Source organism: Kogia breviceps, chromosome 18 (genome assembly GCF_026419965.1).
Source record: "Kogia breviceps isolate mKogBre1 chromosome 18, mKogBre1 haplotype 1, whole genome shotgun sequence".
In the NCBI taxonomy this organism is placed as follows: domain Eukaryota; kingdom Metazoa; phylum Chordata; class Mammalia; order Artiodactyla; family Physeteridae; genus Kogia; species Kogia breviceps.
Genome location: NC_081327.1, coordinates 35,504,176 through 35,519,859, shown reverse-complemented (window position 1 = coordinate 35,519,859; position 15,684 = coordinate 35,504,176). Strand labels below are relative to the sequence as shown.

Genomic DNA, 15,684 nt, shown 5'->3' with positions numbered 1-15,684 from the left:
GCTTTTTTTTTCCATAACAGGATCATCAGACTATAAATTCTATATACTTTTATAACAGACTCAGATGTGCATGTATATATTCAGAGATCATCATCATCATCAGTGTCAGTCTGTCTGATAGTAAAACAATTCGCTTCTAGGACAAACAACAAATATTTCAAGGTAGATGATTGATAGTTTTTTTTTTTTTGCAGGAGTCATCTAGAGAACTGAAAAATTTGTCAAAGAGAGTTGAATTTTGAGAGATTTGCTTCTGTGTCAGGTAAGAATCCCATTTCACAAACTTATATTTTTCTTTTTGTATCTCTATTAATTAAATCAAATTTATTTCCATTGTAAATCTTTAGTGTAACACCATGGTGTCAGAAACTTAATCTCAGACTATTTTGGACTTTTTTTTTTTGGCGGGAAACTGGATGTCTGAGTCTCATTTCTGGAGGGTTGGACATAAATTTAGGGTTGGGAAGGCAGATGGCTCTTATTCTCCAGTTTGTGCACATAGATTGTCATTCAGATATGCCAGAATCTTTATTTTCTTATCTTTCCGTTTTGAATGCGTTCTTTACTACGTAAGTCTACCACTGTGTGTGTAGGAGATGTGTGTGTGTGTGTCTTCCACCACAATTCAGGCAAGGGGTGGAATGGAGGATGGGGAGAGGAGACTTGCTCATTATCCATTAGTTGTTTGTCCTTTTATTTATTTTCTTCCAATCATTTTCTCTATGCCTGGATGTTCATAGTTTTCCTGAGAGCAGTGGCTTTGGAAAACAAAATGTAGAAGCTTATTTTTTTCCTCTCATTTGTTTTTTATATTTTAACTGTGAGACAGTGAGTAGAGCTAACAAAGTGCTTGAAGGAAGATAGAGAAAAGGTTACTTTCGAATTGTAACTGTCTTGCCATATTTGAAAGGTATTTAATCATACATTGGACCAGGACCAGCCCAGAGGGACATTCAGATCCAGTTCTTAAAAGAGTAAATTTTAATTTTGGGTTTCTTTCACTACACTTTAAGTGTCAACATTTTTGGTTGCAGCCATTTGGGGAAAGTCAAGGAAGTAAACCAATATGCATGTGGTAACACATGGATGAAACATGGTAACTCAGAAACATTGAACTGGATGTGATTTTACTGTGTGAACATACAAAATGAAAAATGAAAAATGAAAAATCTAGGATTCAGTTCATTGTTGTAGGTCATCTTTGCCGTTAACTAAGGTGTGTGACCATGGATAAATAATTCTGTCTTCCTTATCCTCATATTCCTTATCCTCATATAAAAATTATGGCTTGGTAAAAATGTACTTGGTAAAATTTTGTCAACTCTACAATTTATGTAGAGGTCCTTGCCAACACTTAAAAAGTCTTTCAATTCCATAAACCAAAATGAAAGACTTGAGGCAATCATCAAGACACATTAAACGTACATCACTTTATTGTTGAAAAAGGCATATTTACTTTCTAAACTACACAGATTGAATGAAGAGTATAATTACTGGCTCAATTCTACAGTGTCCTCTTGTATTGCCATTGATATTGTTTTAATACCACTGTCTGAGTTCGAGTTTCCAGAAGGGAGAGACACCTATATGTTAATTTAGTATCTAGCATGCCAAAATACAATGTTTTATATGGGAGTGCTGAAAGAAGATTGTTTGGTGCATATTTTAGATACTGATGTCTTTTATTTTGGTCTCCAGCATCAGTGCCTTCTTTTATCCTTCCTGCGCCTAAGAACAGTAAACCAGAGGAAATTCCTCACCTATAGGTTTTTGGTTACAGGATTAATAAGGGAAAATGATACGGAGAGATGACCCTCCAAAATGTTCCCTCCTTTGCACAAGATAGATTTGTCTCTACCAGCTCTTCAGATCTTTCAGCAGCCTCCCCTTCTATCCTTATCCTCTAAGAAACATATTGATGATGAGATTAGTCAGAAACAATTGGTATTTGGCCACAGTTAATAATGTGTGGAATTACTGTTACCAAAGGATAAAAGCCCAGACTCCTCTTTCATCATTTCATGTAATTCCTTCTTGTTTCATCTGTTTGGTAAGCAATCATCTTAGGTCCTGGACCAAAGGAGCACACTGGCCAAATTTTCTTTTCCAGAGTTTAAATGCCTGAGTGTGTATCTGAGACCAGGCTTATTCCAGGGTGAATCAGTCTTTCCGCCTCCTGCTCCGCCTTCTCCTCCTGTTTCTTATTCTCCCCCACCTATATCTAAGCATATTACTCTCACTTATTTAGACTGAGGGGAGGAAAAAGGTTCTAATTAGGCTTTGTTTCTAGTCAGGGTTTCTACTCAGCCTTTTTAATTGGGGTCTGAATTAGAATATTAGTCACTTAGATATCTATGGATAAAATGAAACTTTGATTCCCATTCTGTTAATTGCATGTTTTCCTTTTTATGGGAAAGAGAACTGAATTTCATCACAGGTTTTGTGTGTTTTAATGATTGTGATGATTACATGATGATAACAAAAATAACTTGTAAGCCATAATGTTGTGAAGTCAATAAGGTAATTTTAAAGATCTAGGTTCAACTCTTTTTCTGATACTGTGTATGCACATATATACACACACAAACACATACATGTATGCTATTTTTTTATGACCCACCAAGGGACAAGCACTGTTTTAGTTACAGATAGTACAGAGTTAAGTCAAGCAGCAAAAAGCTGACTTCATTGGGTTTATATTTTACTGAGAGAGAAATATGCATTTGAAAATTAATACCTTGGTAGTAATAAGTTGTAGGAAGAAAACAAAGCTCTTGCTACCTACATTAATTTAAGCAAGTTATTTAACTTTGAGCCTCAGTTTTCTCATTTGTTAAAAAAAGTAACAATTGAAAATAATGTTTGGCCTGCCTTTTTTATAGGATAATGTTGGAATAAAACTGGTTAATAGCCGTAAAGAGTTATTTGATAACTACGATGTGACATTCTGTCAGGGGAGAGAAAAAGTACCTTATCCTCTCTCTCATTCACATAAACATTGTAATTGTCCAGAAATGTCAGATTGCTTGGTTTTAACCATCTGTTTCATTTCCCTCAGTATGGGCTTTCCTTTGTCTCCCCTGTGAATAGGTAGCTTGTAACAAATCACAACAAATGTTCACACAGATCTGTAATAATTTTAGCAATTCATTTTGAAATCTTTGTGTTGCAAGCCCAGAACTTAAGACTCTTGAGTTGGCTAGTCTGGAGCAACAGAAAGGAAGAGCATAGGATGGGCATATTGGTCAGAATGAGGCCCCGACCCAGGCCGTTGGGCCAAATTTGAACATGGGGCAGGTTCCGGCTGATGCTTAGGGATTTTTTTTAAAAATAAATTTATTTATTTATTTATTTTTGGCTGTGTTGGGTTTTCTTTGCTGTGCGCAGGCTTTCTCTAGTTGGAGTGAGTGGGGGCTACTCTTTGTCGCGGTTCGCGGGCTTCTCATTGCGGTGGCTTCTCTTGTTGCGGAGCACAGGCTCTAGGCATGCAGGCTCAGTAGTCACGGCACACGGCCTTAGTTGCTCCGCGGCATGTGGGATCTTCCGAGACCAGGGCTTGAATCCATGTCCCCTGCATTGGCAGGAGGATTCTTAACCACTGCGCCACCAGGGAAGTCCTGATGCTTTGGGATTTTTGTGTTCAGCAGGCTTTGTGATATTTGCTTCTGTATCAGGAAGGATGTTTGGAAATCTCAAAGTTGATGATACCTTCAGTAGTGTTTGCATTTCCTAAGTGTGAGGTTGTTTTCAATATTCTTGCATATAAAAAATTTAGAATTATTTCCAAACAAATTTCCCCACAGGTTTCCACAGACATGGCTATGAATATTAACTAGTCTTGCTTCTTTAAAAGAACATTTGGTCCTAAGCCTCTAAATGAAGCTCCCCAAGTTTTATGATGATATTGTCAGTGTATCACATACTTGGACACACCTTTTAAGAAATTTCTTAGATCATGAGAATACACAAAAATATGTGTATCCTATAAAACATATACCCCTGTATAAACAGGGGTATTCAGGAATACCCCTGAAGTCATCTGTTTTTATTGTTGCTTGGAGTCATCTGTTTTTGTTCTTATTAGTAATGATAGCTATAGATATTAAGTGCCTCATATGTACTAGGAATTAAACTTATCATTGCATGTATATAATTCATGAGCCTCAAGATACATCTTCAAGGTAAATTTTGTAATAAACTTAAAAAAACATTGAGTTAAACAAGACATGGATTTATTTTTCTCATCCATAATTAAAAGCACGGAGGTAGGCTATCCAGACCTAACACCGTGGGTTCTCAGTGTCACTGGGATCAACCTTAAACTCTATTTTCTCTAAGTTGTGACTCTTGTTCTCATGCTGAAGTATGGCTGCAAGAACATCAGTCATCAAGTTAATGTTTAAAGCAGGAAGAAGGAAGGAAAAAGGAAGGGCAAAAAAGTCCTGCCAGTTGAGTTCCTTTTTATAGAGATCTTGTGCAAGTCCTACTTAATGACTTCCTATTACATCTCATTGGCCAAGCTAATCAGCCAGTGAAGTTCAAGGTTGAAATGGTTTTATCTGAGCATAAAGCCACCCGTAGCAACATAGGTGTTCTTTAATTATGCAGTCAAAGAAGAAGGAATGGATGTTAGCAATCTCTCCTGTGGCACAATTATCCCCACTTCTCCCATAAAGAAATTCATATATCATGTGTTAATTTAATTGTTTTTCTCACCATGAACATAGCGTGTATTTTCATATGTCCAGAAATCTGATCATACCATTTCTTCATACTTTCCAAGAGTACCTGTTTTTTTCATGTTCTGTGTTGATAGATATTAGTCATCCTTTAAGATGTGCTCAAATACTCATTCTGAGTGTACAGAAATTCCCCATGCCTTAATGAATTAATTGTACTTTCGTTATTAAAAAAATCATTGAAACTGTATGCTAGTGCTTATCCTATGTTTTATAATTACTAGGTAGATATTTTTGTCTCCATCATAGAGGAGCTACTTAAATTCCAAGTGTTATGTTGTACATTGTTATTAGTAGTATTATCATCATATTTCTGCATCCATTTTATTATTGAATAATATTATTTTATTGCCATGAATATCAAACCAATTTATAAGCTTTGCAAACACATCTAGTTTGCTGGCAGTAATGTATGATGCCCAGTGAGTTAGTCTCCATAATTTTAATTACACAATTTTTTTCTGTGGTTTCCAATATTTAATTCACTTCTAAGAAGTAAATATTTGACTGCAATTGGTATAATTCCTAGGCAGTAAGCACAGGAGTTATACTTCCTTGTCTTTCCTTTTAAAATATTATGCATTGTATGTCTATAATATCTGAGTTCTGCTAGGTTATAAGAAAACAAACCTTATGATTTAATTTTCCTTGCTTGGCTCTCCAGTATCTTTTGGCAATCCTGATGGCCAGCTATAAGCTACTTTTCCCAAAATGACTTTTTTGGTCTGGGAGGAAATGGCGTGCCCAGTTTTGTCTAGTAAGAAATGTCTCACATCAGCCACATTCCTTGTTATTTATTCTTGTTACTAGCAATTTATAGGAGCTGCTGGACACGTATTCTTTGTCATTGTTTTGCTCTCATAATCAACATTGAACTTTAAAATCTGGCCTTTGTTATTTTTCCCCCTGCATGCTATTATCAATGCTTAATTATTACATATTGCTTTTACTAATGCCAGATGTACTTTCTGTCCTTTATATGATTTAGATTTCAAAAGAAGCTTAAATCTAGCCATGTTTTCAGAGAAGAGATAACTGCCACCTCCAGGGGTGGTACAAAGGAAGATAAATGGTTTTGAATGAATAAATTAATGGACTTATCATCATAATTGTTTGATGTAATTTCTTAATATTATTTTCAAAAATAACTCTGCACAGCAGCTTTATTGAGTTAAGTTTAGAATATTTCCAAAGAATCAACTGAAGATAATGACATATTCTCAAATATTTGCTAAGCATTTAGTCTCCTTATCTTGTAGTCATTTTCCAGGGATAGTTACATTTTGGGGGAGTTAACCTTCTGCTTTTCAAGGCTGAGTTTGGCCTTGTGTGTAATTCATAAATATTTATGACATAATGCCAATAAACAAATATGTATGAATGTTCAGCCCTCGCTAGATACATCTGAGAATCAATAACTATGAAAGCAGCATGCTTCTAATAGCATCTTGATAATATGCCCAAGGCACCTTTGCCAAAGCTGTTACGCTTCTTAAAAAGTTGCTGTGCATACACTATGTTAGTAGAGTCAGCAAGACTCTGGTCTCCTTATACTATTTAAGCTCTAAAGAGTCCCAGTAGTTAATGTAAACAAGAAAACCCAAGCAAGGGAAACTGCATGTAATTTTTGATTATAATGTGTCCTAGGAGAAGATAGCTACTGAGACCTGTCAAACTAGGATCTATTTACCACCAGTGCTGTTTGCAATTTTTTGCTTGCTCTTCAGTTTACAAACTTAATTCTAAGACTTAATCTTTTCTTGTGTATTTGAATACCTAATTTTCCTTGGCCAGACTACTTCATTATCTTGCTCATCTACAAAAAGAGTAAAAAACTAATAATATCCCTCTGTAATGTTTCTTCTGTTTGCCAGCTAATCTGTAAGTAGAGTTGTATATTTTTGTTCTTTGTGTTTTTCTCTGCCCACACAGACTGAGAATGATTTCTTGCTCTGTCTGTCATGGTAATGGAATTTGGGGATTTGCTCCATACCTCTTTACAATTGGGAACCTTTCTATTCTATCTTACTAATTTCTCAAATGCTTCTTTTTTTCCTCTTTCAGCTTTTTTTTTTTTCCCATCTATAAAAGAGGTCATGATTCTGTATTCCTTAGGGGATTTGTAAAGAACAGACACGATATTACCTGTCAAGTGCTTACAGCCATGTTGGTCACATGGTCAAATTTCCATCAATATTAGTTTCTGTCTTTAGGCAAGCAAGTGTATTTGTGTCTTGGGATGTGTTTGTGTACATGGAGTTGTGTATGTTTGAGTAGGGATTCACAGGGAAAAGCTAAATAGCAATACAGATTTGGAGAAAACCTGGCCTCCCTTGGGATCTTCTGCATTGAGTTGCATGATTTCATTCCCCATTTTCATAATTTAATCACATTATCTGTAAGAGAATAGAATAGATATGATTGGTTTTCTTACATTAGCTTATAAATAAACAGTATGACATAAATTAACTGTAATCAGAGAGGGATGGAATGAATGCCTTCCTTTGCTCATTAATTTGGGGAAAGCTGAAGCGGACTGTAAGGCAGAAGTAAGCACAGTCACATATGACATTAATATGTGTTTCTAATCTATGTTTCTAGATATTTCATCAAATTCATTTTTCTCAAATACTTTCTATTTAAAATTTTTAATGAAAAATATGTTATTACCATTTATTCTTATCAAAGAATCACCTTTATATTTTTTGGAGTTGATTTGCATTTGATATTTTGTTTTAGGGGTATTACAATTGAGTTTCTAAAAAAGTTATACTAAATGAAAATCAGAAAAAAATGAATTCTGGTTCCAATTCTGTCACTATGTACAGCTGGGCAAGACTTGAATGGTCAAATTGCATTACCTTCTGTTGTGTGGCCAATTCAAGAGGCTTGCTATGCTAAATGTTTAAAACAAAACAAAACAAAACAAACAAACATATAGTGATATACCCTCACTCCCTTTAAAAATCCCATGGTCCTTGCCACCTGCCAGGTGAAACTTATATACCTCTGCTATTTTCCTACATCTTTTCCTGTGCCTAAAATGCTCCATCCTCTCCTTTTTTCCTAGTGACTTCCTATATTTTCTTCACATTTCAGCTTAAGCCTCAGTTCCTCAGCAGCTGTCTTGGCTCTTGCTGACTTACTTGACCATATAAATCTATTCCAAAGCACATATCCAGCTGAATTTTTATATTTTCTCTGTGTTTTTATTAGTTTTTTTTCGTTAATAAAACAGAAGCTTTATTGAAGTCAGGGACTTTCTTTTTGCTCCCTGTTGGATGCCCAGAGTCACCTAAGTAGGGGCAGTAAATAAAATTAAGTAGATGGATGCTTTCTTGAATCTTTTTTATTCATGGTGTTTTTTTTTAGGTAACCAACATGTTATCTGTGCTATTATTAAAACAATTAAAGAAGGGAAGCAGATATATTTATCAGGGAGCAAAGCCCAATCACCAGTAAGAGCCATCATACAGACACTGCTGTAGAAATGGGGATGGTTTCTGAATGGGGAGTCTATAAAGCCAGCAAGGATTACACATTTAAAAACATGATAATAGCATGTAGAGACAGCTCATAGTGGCTTACAGAAGTCAGTTATTAAATTTTTAAATATTTTGTGACGTGACTGTTAAACCAGTCGTAGTTGGTTATATTGTGGGTGTACTTGCCAGAAGATACTACCAGGCACAGTAGGATGATGTTAGTTGATGATTATTTCCTCTTTCTGGCCTCTGAGGTCATCATTCTCCTCATCATTTATGTCACTGTCATCATTGCTCATCCTCATAACGAATATATATGTCAGGACAATTACGACTCTCACTTTAGAGTTCGCTAATTTGAAACACAGAGAGATTAAATCACTTACCCAGGGTCAGGAAGCTAGGAGATAGCACAGTGCAAAATTGTCCCTGAGGATTCTGCCTTCAAAAATAATCGCACTGTCAAGGTAAAAAGACTCCTGCTGGTCTAATTATCCCACACTCAGTGTTGAAGCTTCACTTCTATAACCAGAGTTTAAAGTGTTTTATTTTTCCTTTGTGTTGTTGTATATATTTCAAAGGCATTTGACTGTATTTTCTCCTGGCCGCTCCCCCTCCCCCCATCCAGGCCATCCATGCCTGAACTCTACCACATTTTACTTTATCCATTTGGATTTTCCTAGCCCTCAGTATGAGAAAGCTCCTTCTTGATGTGAGTAAGCTACATTGTATCCTCTGGAAGTTTCAGTATTGGGGAAGAAATTAAAGCAGGAGTACTAGCCCAATAAAGATTGCTTAATACCTTAGTTATTAAAAATATTTTTCCCCTAGGTGGGAAAGTGTTTATTTTTAAGTATGCCTAAATAAAACCTTTAAGCAAATAAAAGAAATAATGATAACACCCATCAAGAAGTATGCTGGAAACAATCTTTCATTATTTTTCCTGTCACTCATCATTGCCAGAGGTTTCTTAAAATTTGGATTGCAGTCTGAAGGGAACATGACAAATGCCATCATCACAAGTCAAATAAGTGGAAAGATCAATTCATTTACTGCAGAAAATTGTATAAACAAGTAATCTAAACAGCATTTTTCCTGCAACCCACTATCACTGTATTGTGAGCTAAAATGAAAATGGATTATAGAATCTCCAAAATTAAAAATAGATCTGTATACATATTTCGCAGGAGTATCTAATTGTTCCTCTCCCATCTTTAATTGCTATTGAAGCAAGAGGGCGTTATCTCAAAACAACTAATCAATATTATCATAATCTCCTAAAATTTTATCTCTGACTATTGTTATTTGGAAATACATCTTTAGTTACCAGGTCTAATAATTGCTTTTTCTCTTTCAATTTATTCAGCCCTTGAAAGATTCATGATACATTTCAGGAAAAGATTTCATCAATATGACAGTTCCTTGGAAACCACTACCATTTCATGTTAATGTACAGAATTAGCAATAAAATTGAAGTATCTAGTATCTATTTTAAGTATCTACATGTTTACCTGAATTCAGATAATCAGCGCCATCAGTGATGTTTGTTGTCACACATGCATTGTATCCCTGTAGATCAATTTGCCCACACACCATTATATCTCTAGAAGTTTGAGAAGCAGATTTTTAAACCTATCTCATTATCTTATAAATACAAATTTATATCTCTTGTGACAGGGGAAGTATCATTTGAGAACACTTTAGTTATGGACAAAGGATCATTGCTGATATAAATGCACTATTTTACGCAAGGAGGGCATAAGTCCATACTTGCATCATTTCAGAAATATCTTTCCGAAAAATATTTTCCCCTAGGTGGGAAAGTGTTTATTTTTAAGTATGCCTAAATAAAACCTTTAAGCAAATAATAATTGGTCTTTCCACTTATATTTCAGAAAGAAATATCTTTCTGAAATCTATATGTTAGAATATTTTAAAAATTCACCAGCCTCTATACTGAGTTGCTTTTATTAAAATAACAGAAATATAAATTTGTTATCGCATACAGAGCAAACAGTATACCTCTGCATATACATATATAAGGCATGTATACATATAAAATATATACAGGCATACCTTGGAGATGTCGTGGGTTCAGTTCCAGACCAGTGCAATAAAGCAAATATTGCAATAAAGCAAATCACACCAATTATTTGGTTTCCTAGTGCGTATAAAAGTTTAGTTTACACTATGCTGTAGTATATTAAGTGTGCAGTAACATCATGTCTAAAAAAAAATGTACATACCTTAGTCAAAAAATACTTTATTGCCACATACTGCTAGCCATCATCTGAGCCTTCAGCGAGTCATAATCTTTTTGCAGTAGTAATAGCGAAGATCACTGATCACACACCATTATACCATATATAATAATCATTAATAATTTTGAAATATTGCAAGAATTACCACAACATGACACAGACATGAAATGAGCTAATACTGTTGGGAAAATGGTATTAATAGACTTGCTCGATGCAGGCTTGCCACAAACCTTCAATTTGTAAGAACACGCAGTATCTGTGAAGTGCAACAAAACAGTGCAGTTAAACAAGGCCTGCTTGTATACGTGTGTACACTTTATGTATGTATATAATATGCATGTATATGTATATATACATATATAGAGAGAGCAAGAGAGAATGAATCAAGAAAAAAATGTCACAGAAAGATTCTTTAAAAAAAAATAACAAGCATGGGGCTTCCCTGGTGGCGCAGTGGTTGAGAGTCCGCCTGCCGATGCAGGGGACGTGGGTTCGTGCCTCGGTCCGGGAAGATCCCACATGCCGCGGAGCGACTGGGCCCGTGAGCCGTGGCCGCTGAGCCTGCGCTCCGCAACGGGAGAGGCCGCAACGGGAGAGGCCGCAACAGTGAGAGGCCCGCGTACCGCAAAAAAAAAATAATAATAATAATAACGAGCATGTGTTGAGCACCTTTTATATGCCAGGCACAACGCTAATCACTTCCCAGGTGCTAGTTCCTTGAATATGCTCCAGAACTTTGATGTGGGTATTTTTCCAAATTGAGAGAGAGAGCTGCTTCAGCATCCCAGCGGTCTATTTCGTAGATTATCATCCTGAAAATGAAATTGTATAACACACATAAAGAACTAGTCATAATTCTATACGCTACCAGATAAGCCAAATATTAACCTGTCCTTTTTCTACAGTATTTTCATTTTTAAAATGAATTTCTGGCAAATTGTTCTGACAGTTAAATGAGATTTTGAATTGTACCTCGTGTAAATAATTTTCTGTCTTCTGTTTGTGACTGGAACTAGATTAGCCTGTGGAAAAATATGTTTCACTTTCACTTTGCACAAATATATTTCTTTCTTTTTCACTTTCACTTTGCACAAATATATTTCTTTCTATCTAGTTCTCTCATTGATGTTCATTATATTGATCAAACCAGAGCTGCATTTCCGCACTTAAACATGGTTGTGTATGTTGGGGGGTAGTGATAAGACATTCCCTTAAGTTGAACATTTTTAGAAAAAGATACAACTAATATTTTTTATTAGTGACCAGAATTATATTTGCTCAGTTTTGAGAAGAGGCATTACCAAGCGATTTAAACTTCATTTTGGCCCATGGCAGATCCCCTAAACCATGTCAAAAAAAATGTTTTGAGGCCAGCCTACTCACTACACTGATGTATAGATAAACACATCGTCTGCAATGACGTTATTTTCTTACCATGATGGCTTCTTTTATTTGCCAACATTCCAGAAACAATATATTCATCACATATTCTATTATTTGCTTGCATTTTGCACCACTGATCAGCTTTCACATGACTAGAAAGAAAAATTTCGGGGGGAAAATATAGATAGTCTTTCCTTGATTTTGTAAGCTACCTAATTTGTGAGTTTTTCCCTCAAAATGTATATTATTTTCCACTAATTTGCTGTTAATTCTTAAGTGTAACAGAAGTGATCATTTTCAACAAAAAGAAAAACTGCTCAGTGTTTTACTTTGAATTATACAATTGTTTAAATTTTATGTTAAATTCTTGTTTAAAATTTATATCAGATATTTATGTTACTAGTAGCAGTCATCATTTGGATATATTTTATTTCATTTTATTTTGATTTAAATTTTCCAACTAATACTCTGTATCCTGCTGGTCAGCTTCCCACACCACACCCAGTCAAAGGGTAATCAATGATAATAAACTGATAGGTACTTGATATATCTATTGTTTTCCAGTCCCAAACAGTAGAGTATAAAATCATACAGTCAGAATACGGCTCTAGGATTGCTAGCTAGGTGAAAAGGAAGATTTGAAAGAGCTTAAGTTTCTCTTATTTATGATGAGGGGGGCTTCCAAAATGGCCAACCTAGGTGGCCAACAACTGCTTTCTAGAACACAATGTGCTCATAATTACTCTTTTGCTAAAAGAATGGAAAACAAACACATTTTTTTCTCTTCGTTATTTTTCTTCTTCTTGGTGAACTGGAAACAGAATGGCAAACTAAGGGAAAAGTAAGTGATTGATGTAATTTTATAGTACAAGTGTTTAATGAAGTTGAAGATTTGCTAGGAACCTGTTAGAAATATAAATTATAAGGCCTTACTACAGACCTCCTGACTCAAAATTTCTGGAGGTAGGGCCTTAGAATCTTTATTTTAACAAAGCCTCCAGGTGAATTATTTTGCATGTCTCAGTTTGAAAAGCATTGTTATGAAGCAATGGTTCTCAAACTGTAGTACTTTGGCTAGAGTACACAGTCTCACCAGAGAATTTGTTAGAAATGCCAGTTCCCAAACTCTACCCTGTATATGACGAGCCAGAAACTCTGAGGTGGTACCAGCAAACTGTGTTCTAACAAGTCCTCCAGGGACTTCTGGTGCATGGTAAAGTGTGAGAACCACCGATGTAGTGGAGTAATACTTCACATTCTTTAGTGTACAGCAGAATCACCAGGGAAGCTAGTTAAAACTGCAAATATCTGGGCCCTTTCCCAGAGACTGTGAGTCATTACTTTTGAGGGTCTGGCCAGGGAATCTGTATTTTATTTAGCTTTTCAAGTAATTCTCATATAGGTTGTCCTTGAACCACAGTTTGAGACATGTTGATATATATCTGTAGATTGGACTGAGCATACATAGTCAATCTTACAGAACAGACTAAAGTTCTCTAGGAGTAAGGAAAAAGTTTACTTAGGCAGTGTTTATTTTGCAGAAGTTTTCAGGTGTCTAAATTAGATTAATTACCCACATTCTTCTCATTTTTCCAAACTCAGTTCTGCCAGCGCAGGAGAGAGAAGCCCGTGCTTGTACATTGGTATTCTGGATGCTGGGAATAATGCTGTAGATATAGTTTTTAACCTCGTTCATGGCACCAGGAATACAATCATAGTATTAGGAGTACGCTAGTTCCAGTGCCTCTGGGAGAGAATACAATTTCTGCCTCATCAACTTTTATTGATAAAACACAGATGTATTTATATTATTCATGTGACTTTCTGAATTTGTTTTTGTCTTTTCCAACTTTTTAAACATAATCGTTATGTTCTTATGGGATAATCATTTGAGATATATTGAAATGAACACAGAATCAATTTTTAAAATTTATTTTCAGCATGTGATGGAAAAATAAAAATAACAACAACAGAATACTCTGTAGTTCTTTCTGACAGGTACTTGAAGACTTGTTTACTTTTCTCTATAGTGGTGGAAGGAGCATCAAGTATAGTGTGCCACTGACCCATCCCATGTTATCCGTATAAGTCAGGCTTTGAAAATACAATTCCTTCAGCTCGGTGCTTTGTGACCACCTAGAGGGGTGGGATAGGGAGGGTGGGAGGGAGATGCAAGAGGGAGGAGATATGGGGACATATGTATATGTATAGCTGATTCACTTTGTTGTATAGCAGAAACTAACACACCATTGTAAAACAATTATACTCCAATAAAGATGTTAAAAAAAAAAAAAAACAATCCCTGCAAGATGACTTCAGTAACAGCCTTAGGAGTTCTGTTCATACAAACAGAACAGAAGCATCTGCCAATAATTAATGAATTCTCAGCCATTAAAAAATCAAATAAAGCAATATAGACACAAGTTGATTGTTATGAACATCTGAAATATGAATTCAATGCAAAAGTCTTCTTTTTCTTCATTGAGCAATTCCGTATAGAAGCTGTCCAAGTTTTTTTTGAAGGGGATCAACTTTGTAACCCGAAAGCTGAAAGATATATCTAATATGAGCACTGAAATACATCATATTAATTAACTGCGTGTTCACCAACTGTATGATGTTTTCAGGTTAAAAGATGCATTTCTATGTATTTGTTCTCATACACCTCTTTGATCATAGTTATTAAGAAGGAAAACTACATGTCAGAAAAACCAGGGCTGAAGCCCCTATACAGAGTGGTTAGATTGGATTAATTAATTCACTTGTAAATAGTAGATTTTAGATGCAGTGTGATTCTCTGGCAGCAACCTATCTATACTTTTCATGACCATATAATATTAATGAGGCTCAAATTTTTGACAGCATCTAAATTCATTCTCCAAGGAGATCTTTAAAGTCATAGGCTCCTTTATACTGATGAAGTCCTTAAGATAATTTAATCAACATCCATTACTTAATATAAATAATCATTTGAAAGAATTCCAGAGAAATCAAGTCATTTATTCATGACCGTTGTCCACGTTGTCCAAAGTCGGACACATCAGTCATACAGTCATACTTATTTCCAGTCCAGTGGATTTTAAATTCTTTTTCTTAGAAAATTTTTCTAGATATCTTAGATCACTTTGCCATGAATCATTAGCCACCACATTTTTCTTATGGCTAGATATTTACTAAATTTATTTTGCTTTAAATTATAAGAGCTAGAAGATTCATACTTGCAAGGAATTATTGTCAGTATAAACTACATCTGCATATTTCAAAAGAGAAATAAGGTATTTCAGTGACTCCCAAATAATTTAGCTGGGTACTTACTTATTGTACTCTAGTTGTTAACTCAGTGCCATCTCTCTGAGCTTTACAGAATGCTGACTAGAACTGATGCATTTGACTTAGGTTTTGCCACTCAGACGAAAAAAGTGAGCTTGGATATTTTTGAACAATTCTGCCAGCTTAACTTATTCATATTTCTTGGCATTAATTTATTTATTCCATCAATTGACAAATATTAATTGAGTAACTACTATGTGTCAGGCACTTATTCTATTCTCTAAGAACATAGCAACAAATAGAATATCCAAAAAAAAAAATAACACTGTTGTTGAGATAGTTGTGAGGGAAGGGCAGAAGTAGAGAGTCAGTTAGGTGGTGAAAACAATATTCTATTCAGTTAGAACATCATTTTTCCAAAAGAGAATTGTTTTTAATTTGCATGTCCCGGATAACTAAGGAGGTTGGGCACCTTTTCAGATGTTTCTAGGTACAGTGAATATAGCTCTTGGTTTCCTAGGATAGTCCTGGTTTATACCTCTTAAG

General features: G+C 35.2%; 1 long non-coding RNA gene across 1 annotated transcript in view; it reads left to right on the top strand.

Annotated features, from left to right (window-relative positions):
* Nucleotides 1-202: 202 nt before the first annotated feature.
* Nucleotides 203-15,684, top strand: part of LOC136792995 (uncharacterized) — a 257,566-nt gene continuing 242,084 nt past the window's right edge. Inside the window, exon 1 of the long non-coding RNA XR_010837661.1 lies at nt 203-262. This is a non-coding gene — a long non-coding RNA (uncharacterized lncRNA). The remainder of the gene's footprint in view (nt 263-15,684) is intronic.